Genomic DNA, 21285 nt, shown 5'->3' with positions numbered 1-21285 from the left:
CCGGCGCCGCAACACCGCACCAGCAGGCAGCGGGACCCAGCATTCAAACAGCGCCCCCGCTGTCTGGCAAAGCCACCCTGGCACTGGGCTTCACTAACCCACCAGCCAGCCTCCCTACTCTGCCTTAAGACCCCGCTGAAGAAGGTCGCACAGACCGAAACGTCCGGGAATTTTTTGTCTGATATGGCATAATACTTATGATGTATAAATGAATTGCACTGGATGTACACAAATTATATTCTGCAAACTAAGAATTAAATGTGAAAATGTATTTTGCAGAAATCTTCTGGAGTGCCGTGGATTAACTTTATATTGTCTAAACGACTCTCAGGCACCCACACCGGATCCTAGGTGTGCAGAGTACATACACTGCTCAAAAAAATAAAGGGAACACAAAAATAACACATCCTAGATCTGAGTTAATTAAATATTCTTCTGAAATACTTTGTTCTTTACATAGTTGAATGTGCTGACAACAAAATCACACAAAATTAAAAAAATGCAAATCAAATTTTTCAACCCATGGAGGTCTGGATTGGAGTCACACTCAAAATTAAAGTGGAAAAAACACACTACAGGCTGATCCAACTTTGATGTAATGTCCTTAAAACAAGTCAAAATGAGGCTCAGTAGTGTGTGTGGCCTCCACGTGCCTGTATGACCTCCCTACAACGCCTGTGCATGCTCCTGATGAGGTGGCGGACGGTCTCCTGAGGGATCTCCTCTCAGACCTGGACTAAAGCATCTGCCAACTCCTGGACAGTCTGTGGTGCAACGTGACGTTGTGTCACGGCCATGCCCATGACCGTGACTTCTTTACCGCATGCAGTTGCCTGCGGTTTTGTATGGGTGTTCAACCACGGGTGAGGGCCGCTTGTTTGTGGCCTCACTTGTGGTTGCCGCGGGCAACTAGTGTTGTATTTAGCAGCAGAGCAGCCTGAGCGTCGCTTGGCAGCTTGCTGCCCTGGCATGCGGTCTCACCTGACTTTCCTTATGTTAGGTGTGTGTGTTGTGTGCATGGTGTATTTTGTATTGTGTGCACTTCCCCTTTATGTGTCTTTCCCTTCTGTGGTACTGGAAGGGTTAACTTCCTTCCCAATGTGTGTGTGATGTCACTGGGTGTGTCCAACCCTTGGGTGTGGCCACTTGGGCCTATATAGACCCTCTCTTTAGCAGGGCTCAGTAGGTTGTTTCAGTCTTGCTAGCTGGAGCAGCCTCCTGTCTTTTCTATCCGCCTGTGAGAGCCACCACTGTGGTCATAAGTTTAAGTTTAAGTTTAGCTAAGTCTGTGTGATGTTCGGTTTATGTTTTCCTGTATTATTCAGTGCTGCCATGTATCTGGGTTCCGGTGTGTGGATGAGTTTGTGCTGACTTCTGTTTGCTATTTGTGGACTTCAGCTTTCCTGCACACGGATCCAGTCAGCAGGGCTGTGGCAGGTGGCTGGAACTAGTGCAGCACCTGCCATATACATAGGCTTGCATTTGTTCCCCTTTTCCCAACAGCTTGGCCAGTGAGACTCCTGCTCCTCCGTGCCTAGGAGGAGTAGGTCGTCTTACCCTGACTCCTAGCGCAGGGACCGGACGGAGGGTGAGTTAGGGATCGGAGGTTCCTGCGCATGGGTCCTCCTACCTTTAAGGTCGGCCCATGCAGTTAGGAGTTAGGGTCAGGGTAGGGACGCTGTTAGGAGGTGACCTGCTCCCTATCCTGTTCTCCTGGCTGAGCAGCCATAACATCATCCGGCACGCACGGCTGAGGATTTCCCCCATCCTCAGCCGTGACACGTTGGTGGATAGAGCAAGACATGATGTCCCAGATGTGCTCAATTGGATTCAGGTCTGGGGAACGGGTGGGCCAGTCCATAGCATCAATGCCTTCGTCTTGCAGGAACTGCTGACACACTCCAGCCCCATGAAGTCTAGCATTGTCTTGCATTAGGAGGAATCCAGGGCCAACCGCACCAGCATATGGTCTCACAAGGGGTCTGAGGATCTCATCTCGGTACCAAATGGCAGTCAGGCTACCTCTGGCGAGCACATGGAGGGCTGTGCGGCCCTCCAAAGAAATGCCACCCCACACCATTACTGACCCAATGCCAAACCGATCATGCTGGAGGATGTTGCAGGCAGCAGAATGTTCTCCACGGAAACTCCAGACTCTGTCACGTCTGTCACATGTGCTCAGTGTGAACCTGCTTTCATCTGTGAAGAGCACAGGGCGCCAGTGGCGAATTTGCCAATCTTGGTGTTCTCTGGCAAATGCCAAACGTCCTGCATGGTGTTGGGCTGTAAGCACAACCCCCACCTGTGGACGTCGGGCCCTCATATCACCCTCATGGAGTCTGTTCCTGACCGTTTGAGCAGACACATGCACATTTGTGGCCTGCTGGAGGTCATTTGCAGGGCTCTGGCAGTGCTCCTCCTGTTCCTCCTTGCACAAAGGCGGAGGTAGCGGTCCTGCTGCTGGGTTGTTGCCCTCCTACGGCCTCCTCCACGTCTGCTGATGTACTGGCCTGTCTCCTGGTAGCGCCTCCATGCTCTGGACACTACGCTGACAGACACAGCAAACCTTCTTGCCACAGCTCGCATTGATGTGCCATCCTGGATAAGCTGCACTACCTGAGCCACTTGTGTGGGTTGTAGACTCGTCTCATGCTACCACTGAGTGAAAGCACCGCCAGCATTCAAAAGTGACCAAAACATCAGCCAGGAAGCATAGGAACTGAGAAGTGGTCTGTTGTCACCACCTGCAGAACCACTCCTTTATTGGGGGTGTCTAGCTAATTGCCTATAATTTCAACCTGGTGTCTATCCCATTTGCACAACAGCATGTGTTGCTTCCTAAGTGGACAGTTTGATTTCACAGAAGTGTGATTGACTTGGAGTTACATTGTGTTGTTTAAGTGTTCCCTTTATTTTTTTGAGCAGTATATTTATCTAAAAGGGAAAATAATAGCATTCTTAACCGCCTCCGGACCGCCTAACGCAGGATTGCGTTCCGGAGGCGGTCGTTTTGTTCCTCCTTGACGCGCCGGCGCGTCATCTCGCGAGACGGGAGATTTTGGGCAGAGCCGGCCCGCGCATGCGCATTGCGGGCCGGCAAAAGTTTAAAGCAGTATATCGTCACCAGCCTGCCAGCCAATGATCGTCGCTGGCAGGTTGGTGATTTTCAAAAAATCTAATGAGAAGCATTTAACACCTTATATTTATAAATATAAGGCGGTTTTAAATGGCTTCTGTGCTCCTCTGCTGGTCCTTTTCGTCGGTTAGTCCAGCAGAGGAGTACACACCAAACACTTCACTTAGCCCCAGATCACCCCATCACCCCAATTAACCCCCTTGATCACCCCTGTCAATCACTAGTGAAAGGGAAAAAAGTGATCAGTGTTAGGATTAGGATAGTTTAGGCCCCTTTGTAGGTAGTTAGCGTCGGTTAGCGCCCAGCCCACCGCAGTCACTGATTTGCTGATTAGCGTATCGCTAATCAGCATTGGTACTTTTATAGTAGCTGTAAGTGATCAGAACTGATCACAGTCAGATCTATAATAGTATTAGTGTCACCTTAGTTCGCCCTCCACCCAAAACGCAGTGTTTGCCAATCAGGCCTGATCGGTCGCCCACACGTGCGTTCACCCACGCCCGCCCCGCCGCAGTGACAAAAAAATTAATATTTTTTTCATCACTGCACAATCACTTCACAAGCGCTGCGGCGATAAATGATATTTTTTTATCAATCGCAGAGGCTTCCGGTACTTCGCTAGCCTCCCATTTGTAAGACAGGCTTGCTTTTTTTTCTTGGGTAGTCTCAGGGAATACCCCCCTAAATTTAGTTCGCCAAATGGCCAAGTAAGGATATTCTTTGAAGAGGCCTACAGGATTCTGACCCAGTCGGATGAGTAAATGGGAACCCTCATCTGACAAAATCCAGCGGGTCAGAATACGAACCTGTAGAAAGCAGTGGCAGTCTGACCCAAAGTTCGGACGAGGAGGTTGAGGTCCCTGATACCACCAGGCGTACCCGGCCCCGTGTTGCTAGACCACAGGTTGCACAGGATCCGCTTCAAGGACAGCAGAGTGGGGCTGGTGCTGTCAGCTTACGTGGTGAGGGCATACACCAGCAGCGCAGCCCATCCTGGACCTAGTACCAGCACACTGCCGTAGAATATGGTGAAGTGGCGAGCACCAGAAGGAGAGTCGAAGCTGGTACTGGTGGCACGTGCATTAGTTCCCCCGTCGCAGCCACCGCACAGACAGGCCCGTAGAGCCCCTAGAGTCCCCTGAGGTGCTGGCAAACCCTGATTGGCAGCCCCAACTTCAGCCGCACCAGTAGTTCCCCCTTTCACCGCCCAGTCTGGAGTTCGGGTTGAGACAGCTCAGATCGGATCGGAACTGGGGTTTTTGAGCTGTTCTTGACTGCGGAGCTCTTGGACTTAGTCGTGGCAGAAACAAATCGGTATGCCACTCAATTTATAGCTGCCAACCCGGAATCTTTTATGCCCAGTCTTTCCGGTGGAAACCCGTCCAAGTTTCCGAATTTAAAACTTTTCTGGGCCTTCTCCTCAACATGGGCCTGACAAAAAAGCATGAATTGCGGTCATATTGGTCCACGAACCCAATTCATCACATGCCAATGTTCTCTGCTGCCATGTCCAGGACACGATTTGAGACCATCCTGAGTTTCCTGCACTTTAGCGACAACAGCACCTCTCGTCCCAGAGGCCACCCAGCTTTTGACCGGGTCCACAAAATTCGGCCCCTCATAGACCACCTTAACACCAAATTTGCAGATTTGTATACCCCTGAGCAAACATCTGCATAGACGAGTCCCTTATACATTTTACCGGGCGCCTTGGCTTCAAACAATACATCCCAAGCAAGCGCGCCTGGTATGGGGTCAAATTGTATAAGCTCTGTGAAAGGGCCACAGGCTATACGCACACATTTCGAGTCTATGAGGGTAAAGATCAGACCCTGGGGCCGTGTCGGTTGCCTGACTACCTGGGGAGCAGTGGGAAGACAGTCTGGGACTTGGTGTCACCCTTATTTGGCAAGGTGTACCATCTTTATGTGGACAATTTCTACACAAGTGTGCCGCTCTTCAGGCATTTGTTCCTAGAACAGATTGGCCTGCTGTGGCACCGCGCGACCTAGTCGCCGGGGCTTCCCCCAACGGCTCGTTACCACCCGTCTTGCAAGGGGGAGAGGGCTGCCTTGTGTAATGAAGAACTGCTCGCGGTGAAATGGAGAGGCCAAGCGTGACGTTTACATGCTCTCCTCCATTCACGCAGACACGACAATACAAATAGAACGGGCAACCAGTGTCATTGAAAAGCCCCTCTCAGTCCACGACTATAATTTGCTCATGGGAGGGGTGGACTTCAATGACCAGATGTTGGCTCCTTATTTAGTTTCCCGACGCACCAGACGCTGGTATAAGAAGGTGTCTGTATATTTGATTCAATTGGCTGCATATAATAGTTTTGTTCTCTACAGTAAGGCTGGGAGAACAGGATCCTTCCTCAAATTTCAGGAAGAGATCATCGAGAACCTCCTGTATCAAGGAGTTTCCGTGGCCCCATCCACCAGTGTAGTGAGCCGTCTACACGAGCGACATTTCCCCAATGTCGTTACTGGTACCTCAACCCAAGCACCACCCCGAAAAAGATGTCGTGTCTGTAGCAGAAGTGGAATAAGTCGTGACACCCGCTATTTCTGTCCTGACTGCCCTGACCACCCTGCCCTATGCTTAGGGGAGTGTTTCCGGAAGTACCACACACAGGTACACTAAGCATAGGGATTGCGTTACACAGGACAGGCACACAGGGCTATTAGGGCCCTTTCACTCACAGCTGCTGCAAAAATCTCCTTTCACCTGGGACAAAGTGCATAATTACTTCGCCACATCTCTGGGCGATTTGCGCTTTGCACATTGTCCCATGGGGAAGGAGAGGTTTGTCCTATAAAGGTAAAAAAAAAATAAAAAATCACCGGTAAGCAAAAAAGTTCATGTTCTGTTCCAAAAGTTCAATAAAGTTTATAAAAGTTAATGTTCTGTTCAAATGTTATATAAAGTTAATGTTAATAAATTTATTGCGTTGCGGCCTTTTTTTTTTTTTCCTTCTAGGTGGACTAACCGATGAACGAGCTGCAGCACTGATGTGCATTCTGACAGAAGCATTGAGCTGCTGTCAGATTACACAAAGGTCGGTGTATGCGGCGCTGCAAGACGAGATTTCTCCTCTGCAGTAAAAAAGATACGTTTGCCGAGGCATATGAGCTGAGGGGCGGTGTTCATATGCTTTGGCAAACACTTTGTATAAAAAAATAAAAAAAAATCCCGCAATGATTTATTCATCCACATCGATTGATGTGAATGGAGAAATCGGGTTTTGCCAGGGCATACGGGCTGAGTGGGTTTGGATGTTGGGAGCTCCTATGTCCTGGCAGACGCCTTTCCCTCCATTTTTTTTTTTGGGCAGAGATTTTTTCATCCACATTGATCGATGCGAATGAAGAAATCTGTGCCGTTCACTTTTTCTTTCAGCCCAGAGGCTGAACGAAAAAAAAAAATCTCATTACCCGTATGCTCAATATAAGGAGAATAGCAGAAACTCCTAATGCTGGCCATACATGTACTGATTGCGGAGACCCTCAAATGCCAGGGCAGTACAAACACCCGCAATGACCCCATTTTGGAAAGAAGACACCCAAGGTATTCGCTGAGGGGCATATTGAGTCATGAAAGATTGAACTTTTTGTCCCAAGTTAGCGGAAAGGGAGACTTTGTGAGAAAAAAATAAATAAAAATTTCCGCAAACTTGTGCCAAAAAAAAAAAATCTTCTATTAACTCGCCATGCCCCTCAAGGAATACCTTGGGGTGTCTTCTTTCCAAAATGGGGTCACATGTGGGGTATTTATACTGCCCTGGCATTTTAGGGTGCCCTAAAGTGTGAGAAGAAGTCTGGAATCCAAATGTCTAAAAATGCCTCCTAAAAGGAATTTGGGCCCCTTTGCGCACCTAGGCTGCAAAAAAGTGTCACACATGTGGTATCGCCGTACTCAGGAGAAGTTGGGGAATGTGTTTTGGGGTGCTCTTTTTACATATACCCATGCTGGGTGAGAGAAATATCTCTCTAAAATGACAACTTTGTATAAAAAAAAGGGGAACAAGTTGATTTTTAGAGAGATATTTTCTCTCACCCAGCATGGGAATATGTAAAAATACACCCCAAAACACATTGCCCTACTTCTTCTGAGTACGGCGATACCACATGTGTGACACTTTTTTGCAGCCTAGGTGCCCAAAGGGGCCCAAATTCTAAAGAGCACCTTTAGGATTTCACAGGGCATTTTTTAGGCATTTGGATTCCAGACTACTTTTCCCACTTTTAGGTCCCCTAAAATGCCAGGGCAGTATAAATACCCCACAAGTGACCCCATTTTGGAAAGAAGACCACCCCAAGGTATTCGTGAGGGGCAAGGGGAGTTCATGTAAAATTTTATTTTTTGTCACAAGTTAGTGGAATATGAGACTTTGTAAGAAAAAAAAAAAAATATATATATATATATATATATATATATAATTTTCTGCTAACTTGTGCCAAAAAAAAAAATCTTCTATTAACTCGCCATGCCCCTCAAGGAATACCTTGGGGTGTCTTCTTTCCAAAATGGGGTCACATGTGGGGTATTTATACTGTCCTGGCATTTTAGGGGCCCTAAAGTGTGAGAAGAAGTCTGGAATCCAAATGTCTAAAAATGCCCTCCTAAAAGGAATTTGGGCCCCTTTGCGCACCTAGGCTGCAAAACAGTGTCACACATGTGGTATCGCCATACTCAGGAGAAGTTGGGCAATGTGTTTTGGGGTGTCTTTTTACATATACCCATGCTGGGTGAGAGAAATATCTCTCTAAAATGACAACTTTGTATAAAAAATGGGAAAAGTTGACTTTTAGAGAGATATTTCTCTCACCCAGCATGGGTATATGTAAAAAGACACCCCAAAACACATTGCCCAACTTCTCCTGAGTACGGCAATACCACATGTGTGACACTTTTTTGCAGCCTAGGTGCCCAAAGGGGCCCAAATTCTAAAGAGCACCCTTAGGATTTCACAGGGCATTTTTTAGGCATTTGGATTCCAGACTTCTTCTCACGCTTTAGGTCCCCTAAAATGCCAGGGCAGTATAAATACCCCACAAGTGACCCCATTTTGGAAAGAAGACACCCCAAGGTATTTCGGTGATGGGCATAGTGAGTTCATGGAAGTTTTTATTTTTTGTCACAAATTAGTGGAATATGAGACTTTGTAAGAAAAAAATAAAATAAAAAATAAAAATCATTTTTCCACTAACTTGTGACAAAAAATAAAAACTTCTATAAACTCACTATGCCCATCGGCGAATACCTTAGCGTGTCTACTTTCCGAAATGGGGTCATTTGTGGGGTGTTTTTACTGTCTGGGCATTGTAGAACATCAGGAAACATGACAGGTGCTCAAAAAGTCAGAGCTGCTTCAAATGCGGAAATTCACATTTTTGTACCATAGTTTGTAAACGCTATAACTTTTGCGCAAACCAATAAATATACACTTATTGCATTTTTTTTATCAAAGACATGTAGAACAATAAATTTAGAGACAAATTTATATAGAAATGTAGTTTTATTTGAAAAATTTTACAACTGAAAGTGAAAAATTTCATTTTTTTTCCAAAAAATCGGTAAATTTCAATTAATAATAAAAAAAGTAAAAATGTCAGCAGCAATGAAATACCACCAAATGAAAGCTCTATTAGTGAGAAGAAAAGGAGGTAAAATTCATTTTCGTGGTAAGTTGTAGGAACCGAGCAATAAACAGTGAAAGTAGTGTAGTGCAGAATTGTAAAAAGTGGTCTGGTCATTAAGGGTGTTTAAGCTAGGGGAGCTGAGGTGGTTAATACAGAATGCAAAGTAAATTAGGGATGGAGGGGTTAAATAAAAAAATAAAAAATAAAAACTCACCTCATCCACTTGTTCGCAAAGCCCGGCTCGTCTTCATTCTTCTTCTTCTTCGAGGACCTGGGAGGAAAAGGACTAGTGGTGATGTCACTGCGCTCATCACGTGGTCCGTCACCATGGTGATGGGCCATGTGATGGCTTTGCGCTCATCGCATGGTCCATCACCATGGTGATGGACCATGTGATGAGCGCCAGCGACGTCACCAAAGTCCTTTTCCTCCGAGGTCCTCAAAGAAGAAGAATGAAGTCCAGCCGGACTTTGCGAACAAGTAGATGAGTTGAGTTTAAAGGGATTCTGTCACCAGGTTTCACCCCTGTCAGCTAAACATATGCTGATGTTCAGGGCCTCATCAGGATTCCTAATGTGGGCTTCTAAATGTGATCCGTAGCCTTATTTTGCTAAAAAACTGGTTTTACTAACCTGTCACTCAAAGACATAAGGTGCCCAAGGGGATGTCAGTGGATGCAAGGTGCCCGCCGCACCCACGCCGTTCGTGCCCAGCGCCGCCTTTCCAGACTTCTGCACCTCCTCCTAATCCTCTGTGCCGCCTCTCGCTCTCCCTCCCTCCCCCCTCCTCCTGCTGTAAGATATCGCGCGTGCGCACAGGGTTCTGAGAGGCTGGCGCCAGAGTGCAGGTCATACCTGGGTTGAGCGAAGTGCTGGCGGATGCGCACTTCGCTTCAAGAAGCCAAATCGAGAAGTCAGCATGGGCGCATCAGGCAGAGCCCTGTGCGCACACGCGAGATCTTACAGCAGCAGGAGGAGGGAGGAGGGGGGATGGAGGGAGAGCGAGAGGCGGCACAGAGGATTAGGAGGCGGTGCAGAAGTCTGGAAAGGCGGCGCTGGGCACGAACGGCGGTGGGTGCAGGCGGGCACCTTGCATCCCCTTGACATCCCCTGACATCCCTTGGGCACCTTATTTCTTTGAGTGACAGGTTAGTAAAACCTGTTTTTTAGCAAAATAAGGCTACGGATCACATTTAGAAGCCCACATTAGGAATCCTGATGAGGCCCTGAACATCAGCATATGTTTAGCTGACAGGGGTAAAACCTGGTGACAGAATCCCTTTAATTATTATTTTTTTTTAACCCCCTCAATCCCTAACCATGTTATAAGGGAAAATAATAAAATGTACACAACACCTAACCCAAACCCGAACTTCTGTGAGGACGGTCGGGTTCGGGTCTGGGTACCAAAACATTGCCGATTTTTCTCATTTTTTTCCCCCGCGAGTGCAAAGCGTTTTAATGCGTTTTGCCACGCGCGGGGGAAAAAAATGCATTTTCCCGCAAAGCACCCACATCTTTTTCTTGAACGTCACCAGCAACGCCCATGTGAAAGAGGCCTTAGGCTCCCATTCAGACGTCCGTAGTGCATTGCGGATCCGCAATACACACATGCTCTATTTTCTTGCAGAGCCACGGAACCGGAGCCGCACTCCGGAAATGCAGATGCAGACAGCACACCAGTGTGCTGTCCGCATCAATTCCGTGAACTAACACCAAGACTGCAAAGTAACGTTTTGTTTTTGCTTTATAGGGGAATAAATAAGGAAGTTTGATTTAAGAACTGGTAATTTGCCTCTGTACTGCATCTGCACACCCGGTCTAAAATAGCGACTCCCCACAATATATAAATATATATATTGTGGGGATTCGCTCTGGTAGTTAGTAATAAGCGGGCACAGTACAGAGGCAAAAATACAGTTCGTAATTCAAACTTCAGTGTTTACTCCAACCATGATGCCCAAAACAAAACATCACTTTTGCAGTGTTGGTGTTTCTTCACACCCCAATGGCCAAGTTAATAAAACAAAAAGTAACCCTTTGTAGCAGTTCTGCCTCAGAAAGTTTAATTACAGGCTATAGGCGCCTGTTCCCCCTGACACCACGGGTCTCAGCTCTCCAGCCAGCACAGGCCCCCAGATCCAGCACATAGACCTCTTGAGCTCCACTGTCAGACGGAGGTAATCCTCTCCTCTGGCAGTGCTGGCTGGTTTTTATGCCTGGAAAAACCCGGCCTGGAACATGGGGAGTAGTCACCCACCTAGCAATTTGACTACTCGCAGAAAGAGCCGTCCAGGATCTGATATTACAGCCATGCTAAGTACCAAGGTGTCAAACAGCAACTGCTGCTGACACAAAAAATGGCTCTTACTCCACCGAGGCCAGGAACCTCGGTGACACGTACCTATCATCCACGATTGTAACGGACCGTTCAGCACACAACTCCGTTCCGACGATATTCTCCTTTCCATGCACAGGCAGCTACTGCAAGCACCAGTCTGCCGAACTGCAAACTACACGAATCCTGGAAACCACGGAACAGGAAAAGCATACAATCGGCTTACACTCCTGGCAATCAGCATACAATCCAATTCCCCCAAGAACGAGACGACACTTCGTTTTGAGGTCAAGCAGAACTGATTGTACTTCAAGTACAGCCTCTTTTATTCATAAACCACAAACATAGTACTGCCCACAGGGTTTTGAAATACAACCAATCAGTAATTTACACACATACAATGTAAGTACAGCAACCAATCGTTCACGCCCCCAGAGGACCAGAAGGGAGACTGCGACCCAGGACAGATACAACATATCCCCACAATGCATCATGGTTTCCTCCTCTCTGTCCCGGAGACAACCGAGGAGCAATCCAATTATCTCTCAGGACAAAGGGAGATCGCCAATACTCATGTGTAGACAACAGGACAGACATCACCATTTAAACACACAATAGGACAATGGCACAATAGAAACACACCCAGCATATTCCTCCCAAGCTGACAAGTTACACTTATTATAAATTGTTACAACTTTGTGAGTTTACATTGTCCATACATATAACTTACATCAATTTAAACAGTATAACTTAGGGACAAATCCAAAATTCACTTGAATAGGTTGAGGGGTTTAAAAGTTAGTAAAAATATCTTAAAGGGCCGTAATCCAGGGGCAGGAGGCGGGCAAACAGCCCGCTCCAAAACACCGTGGCGAAGTGGCTTTCGCCACATATCTTCCCATTCGGGGGGAGACTAACCAGGTAGCTGACCTTCTGTTAGTCAGTGCCTGAGTTAGTCGAGTCAACTACCCACAGTAAATTACAATCCACAAGGCAGCTCCCCCACAATAATATACAATCTGCAGTGCAGTCCCCCCCCCCAACACTTGGTTACTGCACCCGGGGAATTTTGTAGCTTGTTTCGGTCCCATCGCTTCAACATGGCTGTGTTGGGCACTGGTCTCTTTGCTTTGTGGGTCGCTGAGTGAGCAGAGACCGGCGGTACTCTGCCCTGGTGCCAGCGCTTCAGCTGGGGGGACCTGCAGGTAGACAAGCCTGGGACAAGGGGACAAAGAAGGGCAGAGGCCAACTGTGCTCTGCCCAGTTGCCAGCTCTTCCGCTGGAGCAACCGGGGTATAGTCCTGCCCGGTGACAAAGGGAAAGTTAGGGCAGAGGCCAGCGGCGCTCTGCCCAGATGCCAGCTCTTCTGCTGGGAGGGGGTCAGAGGAAGCTAACGGCTCCTCTACTGACCTCAGTACCTCGGTAGGGGTTAGCTGTGGAGGGTAGGGATCGCTTACCTCCTCCTCCTGGTACTCACACTGCCGCTGGAGATCTGGGCCGACTGCCCAGCATCCCTGTAGGGCTGGTAGAGAGACTTCGGTCCCATCTCCCCTTGCCTGCTCGGAGTCCTCCCAGGACCAGTCTATGAGGTCCGCGACCTCCGGTACTTCTGGTCCCTGTTGGGGGAGAGGACCGACTGTCTCTTCTCCCATGAATACACACTGGCGCTGGGGAGTAAGGACGGCCCCTTCAGCTCCCTGTAACTCACACTGCCGCTGGGGAGCAAGGACGATACCTTCAGCTCCCTGGGACTCACTTGGCTGCTGGGGAGAGAGATCAACTATCTCTGCTCCCTGCAGGACACACTGCCGCTGGGGAGGAAGGACAGCAGCTTCAGCTCCCTGTGGATCACTTGGCTGCTGTGGAGAGGGACCAACTGTCTCCTCTCCTAAGGATACACAATGCCGCTGGAGAGAGAGACCGGTTGTCTCTGCTCCCAATACAATACTCGGCTGTTGGGGAGGTAGGACGGCACCTTCATCTCCCTGTTTCTCACACTGCCGCTGGGGAGCAAGGACGGCATCTTCAGCTCCCGGGAACTTGCTCGGCTGCTGGGGTATCTCCCCCCTGTTTACCGCTGCCATGGCCTGCAGGTACTCTCTGATCCTCCACTTCACGATCTGCACGAGGCCCTCCGCAGGGTTGGGTCCCAAGAGAGACAGCAACCCATTAACCTCTCTATCAAACTCCTCCTGAGTGTAGCAGGGCTCCATGCTTGCTCTGCTGATTTTGGTTCCTTTGTAGATAGGGGCGCTGTACGGGTACTAGCGTTGCCCTCAGTTTGTAATCCAGGAACTGGTGTTGCCTTGCAGCTGTCCTTCTGGGCCGTGAGAATGATCCCGTTGCTTGCCACCAATTGTAACGGACCGTTCAGCACATAACTCCGTTCCGACGATATTCTCCTTTCCATGCACAGGCAGCTACTGCAAGCACCAGTCTGACAAACTGCAAACTACACGAATCCTGGAAACCACGGAACAGGAAAAGCATACAATCGGCTTACACTCCTGGCAATCAGCATACAATCCAATTCCCCCAAGAACGAGACGACACTTCGTTTTGAGGTCAAGCAGAACTGACTGTACTTCAAGTACAGCCTCTTTTATTCATAAACCACAAACATAGTACTGCCCACAGGGTTTTGAAATACAACCAATCAGTAATTTACACACATACAATGTAAGTACAGCAACCAATCGTTCACGCCCCCAGAGGACCAGAAGGGAGACTGCGACCCAGGACAGATACAACATATCCCCACAATGCATCATGGTTTCCTCCTCTCTGTCCCGGAGACAACCAAGGAGCAATCCAATTATCTCTCAGGACAAAGGGAGATCGCCAATACACATGTGTAGACAACAGGACAGACATCACCATTTAAACACACAATAGGACAATGGCACAATAGAAACACACCCAGCATATTCCTCCCAAGCTGACAAGTTACACTTATTATAAATTGTTACAACTTTGTGAGTTTACATTGTCCATACATATAACTTACATCAATTTAAACAGTATAACTTAGGGACAAACCTATCCAAAATTCACTTGAATAGGTTCAGGGGTTTAAAAGTTAGTAAAAGTATCTTAAAGGGCCGTAATCCAGGGGCAGGAGGCGGGCAAACAGCCCGCTCCAAAACACTGTGGCGAAGTGGCTTTCGCCACAACAATGATTCCTTGTACCTTCTTACAATATATATAAGAAAGAGAGAGAGAGAGATATATAGATAGATAGAGAGAGATAGATAGAGAGGGAGAGATAGATAGAAAGATAGATAGATAGATATATAGAGATAGAGAGATAGATAGAGATAGATAGAGAGAGAGAGAGAGAGAGAGAGAGAGAGAGAGAGAGAAATATACTGTGCGCATCTATACAATTGAAACAGCATTGTAATGTTCAGGAAAAAGCGGCAATTTTCAAAATTTTAATTTTAAGAGGCAGATAGTGACACTTCAAAGATAGTTTGAAAACATTTTGTAAATGTCATTTTATTTTTTAGGCTAAGAATTTTAGAAGCAAATTGTAAAATCTTCAACATCATTTTCAAAATCAACTTGTTTAAGGACCAATTCAGTTATGAAGTCACTTTGTGGGCCTTACATCACATAAACCACCCAAAAGTAACAACATTTTAGAAAGTACACACCTCAAGTTATTTGAAAGTGTTTTTACAAACTTTGTTAACACTTTAGGTGTTTCACGGGAATTAATACAAAATGGAGATGAAATGTAAAAAGTTCACTGTTGCAGATTTTTCATTTTAATAATTTTTCCAGAAAACCAGCAATAAACACTCATGTATGGCCGAGTGGCTGAGAGCGCAAAGAAGCACCCTGTGGTTTTTGGATGGCAGATTTTTCTAGAACGGTTTTAAGATCTGTGACAGAGTGAGGGGAATGGTCTGGGAAAACAGGTATTTTCCTCCTAGCATGTGCTGCTGGGCTGATTTGCAGCCAGGTGGGGTCAAATACCGGACTGGATTTTAATTGCCGTTACAGGTTTTTGGTAGCACCTGGCTGTCCTTAAATAGGCAGCTGGGCTCAGCAGCAGGATCTCTGTGTTGGGATCTGAGGCTTGGTGCCAGGTTGGCGGGCTGAGACCCATGGGCCGAGGAAACAGGCCCCCTAATGCCTGCCGTGGACTGAAGTTTTGCGTAAAGAACTTTTCTTTTGCCTCTGTACTGCATCTGCTTACTCTATCTACCAGAGCGAAACCCCACAATTGGTGGCATCCGATTCACAGCGGGTGTATTTCGACTTGCCGGACGATCAAGCGGCCGACACCCAGAAAGTAAAGGGTGAGATTATGGCAAGACTGGGGGTGAATGTGTTGGTCCAGGCCCAGCGGGTACGTCAGTGTGGGATTAACCCGCATGAGCCCGCGAGACCCCAGTATTATGACTTATTTCACCTCTTACAAAAGTGGCTAAAGCGTGATTGTCACGGATGGTGTTGCAGAAAGCTGGAACTTATAAATAAACATCCGACTGGCTTGATCCCAAACTAAGGAGCATATGGGTGAGCCCTATAAAACCCCTAGAGCTCTCCCTGACTGCTAAGCCCATGCAAAGGTCTTTATGGTAGACGATTGCATGCCCACGTACCTAATACTTAATACTGTGTGACACCTGAAAACCCTATAAAAGTGAGGAGACACGACCACCGGCTCCCTGCACTTAATACAGACGGAGTCAGGGTCACCTAAAATCAAGCCAGAAAGGAAACACAAATAAAGGAAAAAGACTTATCTGAGGAATCAGCAGTAGCAGCTTCCAGCAGTGAACAACTCATCCAGGAAGAAGTATAAACTGCAAAGTGAGGCAGTATGGGAGGGAATATAAAGGGAGACAATTAGTGTAAATAGGTGACAGCTGGGAGAAGGAAAGGAGATGACAAAGTAAAACCAAAACAAAGAACGTCATGCAAGAGGTAGAGAAAAACGTCTAACAGACCTTCTCACAGAACTGGCGGTGACAGTACCCCTCCCTCTACGGGTGGACTCCGGACACTCAGAGCCCACCTTCTCAGGATGAGACCTATGGAAAGCCCTGATGAGACGAGTGGCCTTAATGTCTGCCACTGGGACCCACATCCTCTCCTCAGGACCATAACCCTCCCAATGAACAAGGTACTGGATAGAACCGCGGATAATGCGAGAATCCACAATCCTAGAGACCTGGAATTCAAGATTACCATCAAGAACAATCGGAGGAGGAGGCAAAGAGGAGGCTACAGTGGGTTGGACATAAGGTTTTAATAGGGACCTGTGAAAAACATTATGGATCTTCCAAGTCTGAGGAAGATATCAAGACGGAAGGCAACGGGAATTGATGACGGACAAGATCTTGTAAGGCCCAATAAACTTAGGACCCAACTTCCAGGAGGGAACCTTCAGTTTGATATTCTTTGTAGACAACCTACACCAGATAACCCACATTCAGGTCCGACCAGGCACACGTCTCTTATCCGCCACACGCTTATATCTCTCACTCATCCTCTTCAGATTACCCTGAAATCTATTTCCAAATAAAAGACAAAGACGAGGAAAATCTCTCCTCATCAGGTAAACCAGAAGCCCCCTCTCCAGAGAATGTCCCAAACTGCGGATGAAACCCATATGCACCAAGAAATAGTGACTTATCAGAGGACTCCTGGCGACGGTTATTTAAAGCAAACTCAGCAAGGGACAAAAAAGAACACCAATAACATAGTAACATAGTAACATAGTACATAAGGCCGAAAAAAGACATTTGTCCATCCAGTTCGGCCTGTTATCCTGCAAGTTGATCCAGAGGAAGGCAAAAAACCCTGTGAGGTAGAAGCCAATTTTCTCCACTTTAGGGGAATAAAAAATTTCTTCCCGACTCCAATCAGAATAACTCCCTGGATCAACGACCCCTCTCTAGTAGCTATAGCCTGTAATATTATTACGCTCTAGAAACACATCCAGGCCCCTCTTGAATTCCTTTATTGTACTCACCATCACCACCTTCTCAGGCAGAGAGTTCCATAGTCTCACTGCTCTTACCGTAAAGAATCCTCTTCTATGTTTGTGTACAAACCTCCTGATTCTCCGCCACAAAACAGCGCAGATATGTCTCCAGATTCTGATTGACGCGTTCGGTCTGACCATTCGACTGCGGGTGAAAAGCAGAAGAAAACGACAACGAACCCCCAAGCGAGAACAGAAGGCCTTACAGAATCTGGAAACAAATTGCGTGCCCCTATCAGAAATGATGTCTGAAGGAATGCCATGCAATTTAACAATGTGATCAACAAATGCTTGCGCCAGCGTCTTAGCATTGGGTAACCCAGGAAAGGGAATGAAACGCGCCATTTTGCTAAAACGGTCCACTACTACCAGAATCACAGTCTTCCCCGAGGAACGAGGCAGGTCATAATGAAGTCCATGGACAGATGCGTCGAAGGATGGGAAGGAATGGGTAACGGGGAGGAGAGAACCCGATGGCCGTGAATGAGGGACCTTGGCAGCAGAGCGCAGGTCTCGCAGGGCTGCCACAAAACCCTCAACCGTCTTACGAAGAGCCGGCCACCAGAATCTCCGAGCAATGAGATTCACTGTGGCTCTACTACTCCCCGGGTGCCGCAGAAAGGACAGTATCGTGGTGCTCGCTTAAAAACCTTGTGTCGTAAAGCGAGAGGCACAAACAACCTCCCTCAAGGGGACAAAGATCAGGAGCCTCTGCCTGGGCCTGCCTGAAGCCTCTGCCTCCAAATCAGGTATAAAGAGCATAGACGACCACCCCCTTCAGCCAAAATGGGACCCGGGTCTTCAAAGTTCCCCGATCCTGGAAAACAACGTGACAGGGCATCCGCCTTCACATTTTTAAACCCAGGGAGAACGTAACAACAAAATTAAACCTAGAAAGAACAAAGATCATCTGGGCCTGTCTCGGGTTCAGACGCTTGGCCGATTCCAAGTAGGCCAGATTCTTATGGTCTGTAAACATGGTAATAGGGTGTCTGGCTCCCTCTAACCAATGGCGCCATTCCTCAAAAGCTAATTTGATGGCCAACAACTCCCTATCTCCCACATCGTAATTTCTCTCTGCAGAGAAGAGTTTCCTTGAGAAAAAGGCACGCGGTTGCCATTTGGCAGGAGAGGGACCCTGAGATAAGACCGCACCCACACCCACCTCAGAAGCGTCCACCTCAACAATAAAAGGTAGAGAGACATCAGGTTGTACCAAAATGGGAGCGGAAGCAAAACTCTCTTTGATACTAGAAAAGGCTTTAAGCGCATCTACCGACCACGAATAAAAATCTACCCCCTTTTTAGTCATATCAGTGAGTGGCTTAACAACAGAGGAATAATTCAAAATGAACTTTCTGTAATAATTGGCAAAACCCAAAAACTGCATCAGCACCTTCTGATTCTCAGGAAGCTCCCAATCAAGCACAGCGCTGAACTTCTCAGGGTCCATGCGAGAAGCAGAGAGAAGAAAACCAAGAAATTGAATCTCCGGAACCGCAAACACACATTTTTCCAGTTTAGCGTACAATTTATTATCCCGCAGAATGAGCAAGACCTGACGTAGGGTGGTCTCGATGAGTCTTGAAATCAGGAGAAAAATCTAAATGTCATCTAGATACACCAGTACAAATTTCCCCATTAAAATGATACAAAATGCTGTTCATAAAATGTTGGAAGACTGCCGGAGCATTCATCATAACCAAAGGGCATACCAAATTCCTGACATGACCCTCAGGGGTATTGAAGGCCGTCTTCCATTCGTCCTCTTCCCTGACCCTGACTAGGTTGTATGCCCCTCTTAGAATCCACTTAGAAAAAACCTTAGCCCCAACAATCTGGTTAAAACAGTCCGGGATCAGAGGAAGCAGATATGGGTCACATAATCGTGATACGGTTCAGCTCTCCTGCAATCCGGACAAGGTCTTAAAGAACCATACTTTTTCTTAACAAAAAAAAACAAACCAGCGGCAACAGGTGACTCTCAGAGATATAAGTACGCATAGCGACTCTTTCAGGTTGGGAGAGATTGTATAAACGTGATTTTGGCAGTTTGGCGCCTGGGATGAGATTAATAGGGCAGTCGTACTCCTGTTGCGGGGGCAACTCCTGGACACCACTCTCGGAAAAACACATCCAAAAATTCAGAGAGAAAAGATGGCACAGTCTTGGTAGAAACCTCTGAAAGAGACGCCGTGAGGCAATTCGCTCTGCAAAAGGTCACTCCCCAACCATTTATTTACCTTGCTTGCCAATCAATGGTTTTGGTTATGTTTAGTGAGCCAGGGTAGCCCCAACACTAGAGGAGTAGGTAATCCGCTTAAGACAAAACATGAGATATCCTCAACATGAGCGTCACCCACAGTCAAATGGATATTGTGAACTATGCCCTTTAATGATCTTTGAGAAAGTGGAGCGGAATCGATAGCAAAAACAGGTATATCCTTTTCCAAAGTGCATACCTGGAAACCATGCGTTATTGCAAATTGATTATCAATGAGATTAACAGCTGCTCCACTATCTACAAAAATCTCACAAACAATGTTCTTGCTGTCTAGCGCCACCCTGGCAGGTAGAGAAAACGGGAACTGCAAGTAAACGGCAAACCTTCAATTTCCGCATCAACCTTGCCAATAGTAGCAAATGGAAAGTTTTTAGAGGGTTTTTTCTTTTTTGTTTTTCTTTTATTACCCTCAGAAAACTCCATGAATCTCCTAGTGGGGCAAACATTAGCCGAATGATTTATACCCCCTACAACAGAAACAAACCCTCCTCTGAGAGCTGAATCCTCTGCTATCAAAGGCAAGCAAACCCAGCTGCATGGCCTCCTCCTCAGAGGGGATTGAGAGAGACTGAGACCCCTGCGCACTGAATGAGAGAGCCCCACTGTCCTTAGATTTAATATGACAGGAAGGAGTAGTCTCCTCTCTCTCTCTCTAAGACGCCTGTCAATACGAACAGCTAGAGACATGGCAGATTCTAACGAGGCTGGTCTCTCATGAAAAGCAAATGCATCTTTCAATCTTTCCGAAAGACCATGGCAAAATTTACTTTGGAGTGCAGCATCATTCCAACCAGTATCAGCTGCCCATCTCCGAAATTCAGAACAATATATCTCTGCGGACTGTTTACCCTGGCATAAAAGACGCAGTTTAGATTCAGCCAGAGCAATACGATCCGGGTCATCATATATCTGCCCCAGGCTACAAAAAATTCATCCACCGATCGGAGGGGCCGTGCCCCCACCGGCAGCGAAAAAGGCCCAAGACTGAGCGTTATCCCTGAGCAGCGAGATGATGATCCCCACCCTCTGCTCCTCATCACCAGAGGAATGGGAAAGTAGGCGAAAATGGAGTTTGCTAGCCTCTCTAAAGCAAACAAAATTCTCACTACCCCCGGAGAACGTATCCGGAAGCGAGATCTTAGGCTCGGAACAAACTCCATGAACGCCAGCAGAACCGGTCACCTGAAACTGAAACACAGTTTTACGGAGATCTGCTACCTCCAGCGAAAGACCTTGCATGCGGTCAATCAAGGCTGAAACGGGATCCATGCTTAAGACGGTTATGGCGGTTTATAATGTCACAGATGGTGTTGCAGAAAGCTGGAACTTATAAATAAACATCTGACTGGCTTGATCCCAAACTAAGCAGCATATGGGTGAGCCCTATAAAACCCCTAGAGCTCTCCCTGACTGCTATGCCCATGCAAAGGTCTTTATGGTAGACGATTGCATGCCCACATACCTAATACTGTGTGACACCTGAAAACCCTATAATAGTGAGGGGACACGACAACCGGCTCCCTGCACTTAATACGGATGGAGTCAGGGTCACCTAAAATCAAGCCAGCAAGGAAACACAAATAAAGGAAAAAGACTTATCTGAGGAATCAGCAGTAGCAGCCTCCAGCAGTGAACAACTCATCCAGGAAGAAGTATAAACCGCAAAGTGAGGCAGTATGGGAGGGAATATAAAGGGAGACAATTAGTGTAAATAGGTGACAGCTGGGAGAAGGAAAGGAGATGACAAAGTGAAACCAAAACAAAGAACGTCATGCAAGAGGTAGAGAAGAACGTCTAACAGACCTTCTCACAGAACTGGCGGTGACACTGATGTGCTGAGTCCCACGGCTATGCTGGATCAACTATTAGCTGATAAATT

The 21285-nt window shown here is 47.1% G+C and overlaps 1 protein-coding gene across 1 annotated transcript in view; it reads right to left on the bottom strand.

Annotated features, from left to right (window-relative positions):
* LOC120995132 (synaptotagmin-2-like) overlaps positions 1 to 21285 on the bottom strand; it is a 619044-nt gene that overhangs the window by 387562 nt on the left and 210197 nt on the right.

This window comes from Bufo bufo, chromosome 3, assembly GCF_905171765.1.
Source record: "Bufo bufo chromosome 3, aBufBuf1.1, whole genome shotgun sequence".
NCBI classification, from domain to species: Eukaryota; Metazoa; Chordata; class Amphibia; order Anura; family Bufonidae; genus Bufo; species Bufo bufo.
The sequence above is the reverse complement of the archived record's forward strand: the minus strand, read 5'-3'. Positions and strand labels throughout refer to the sequence as shown.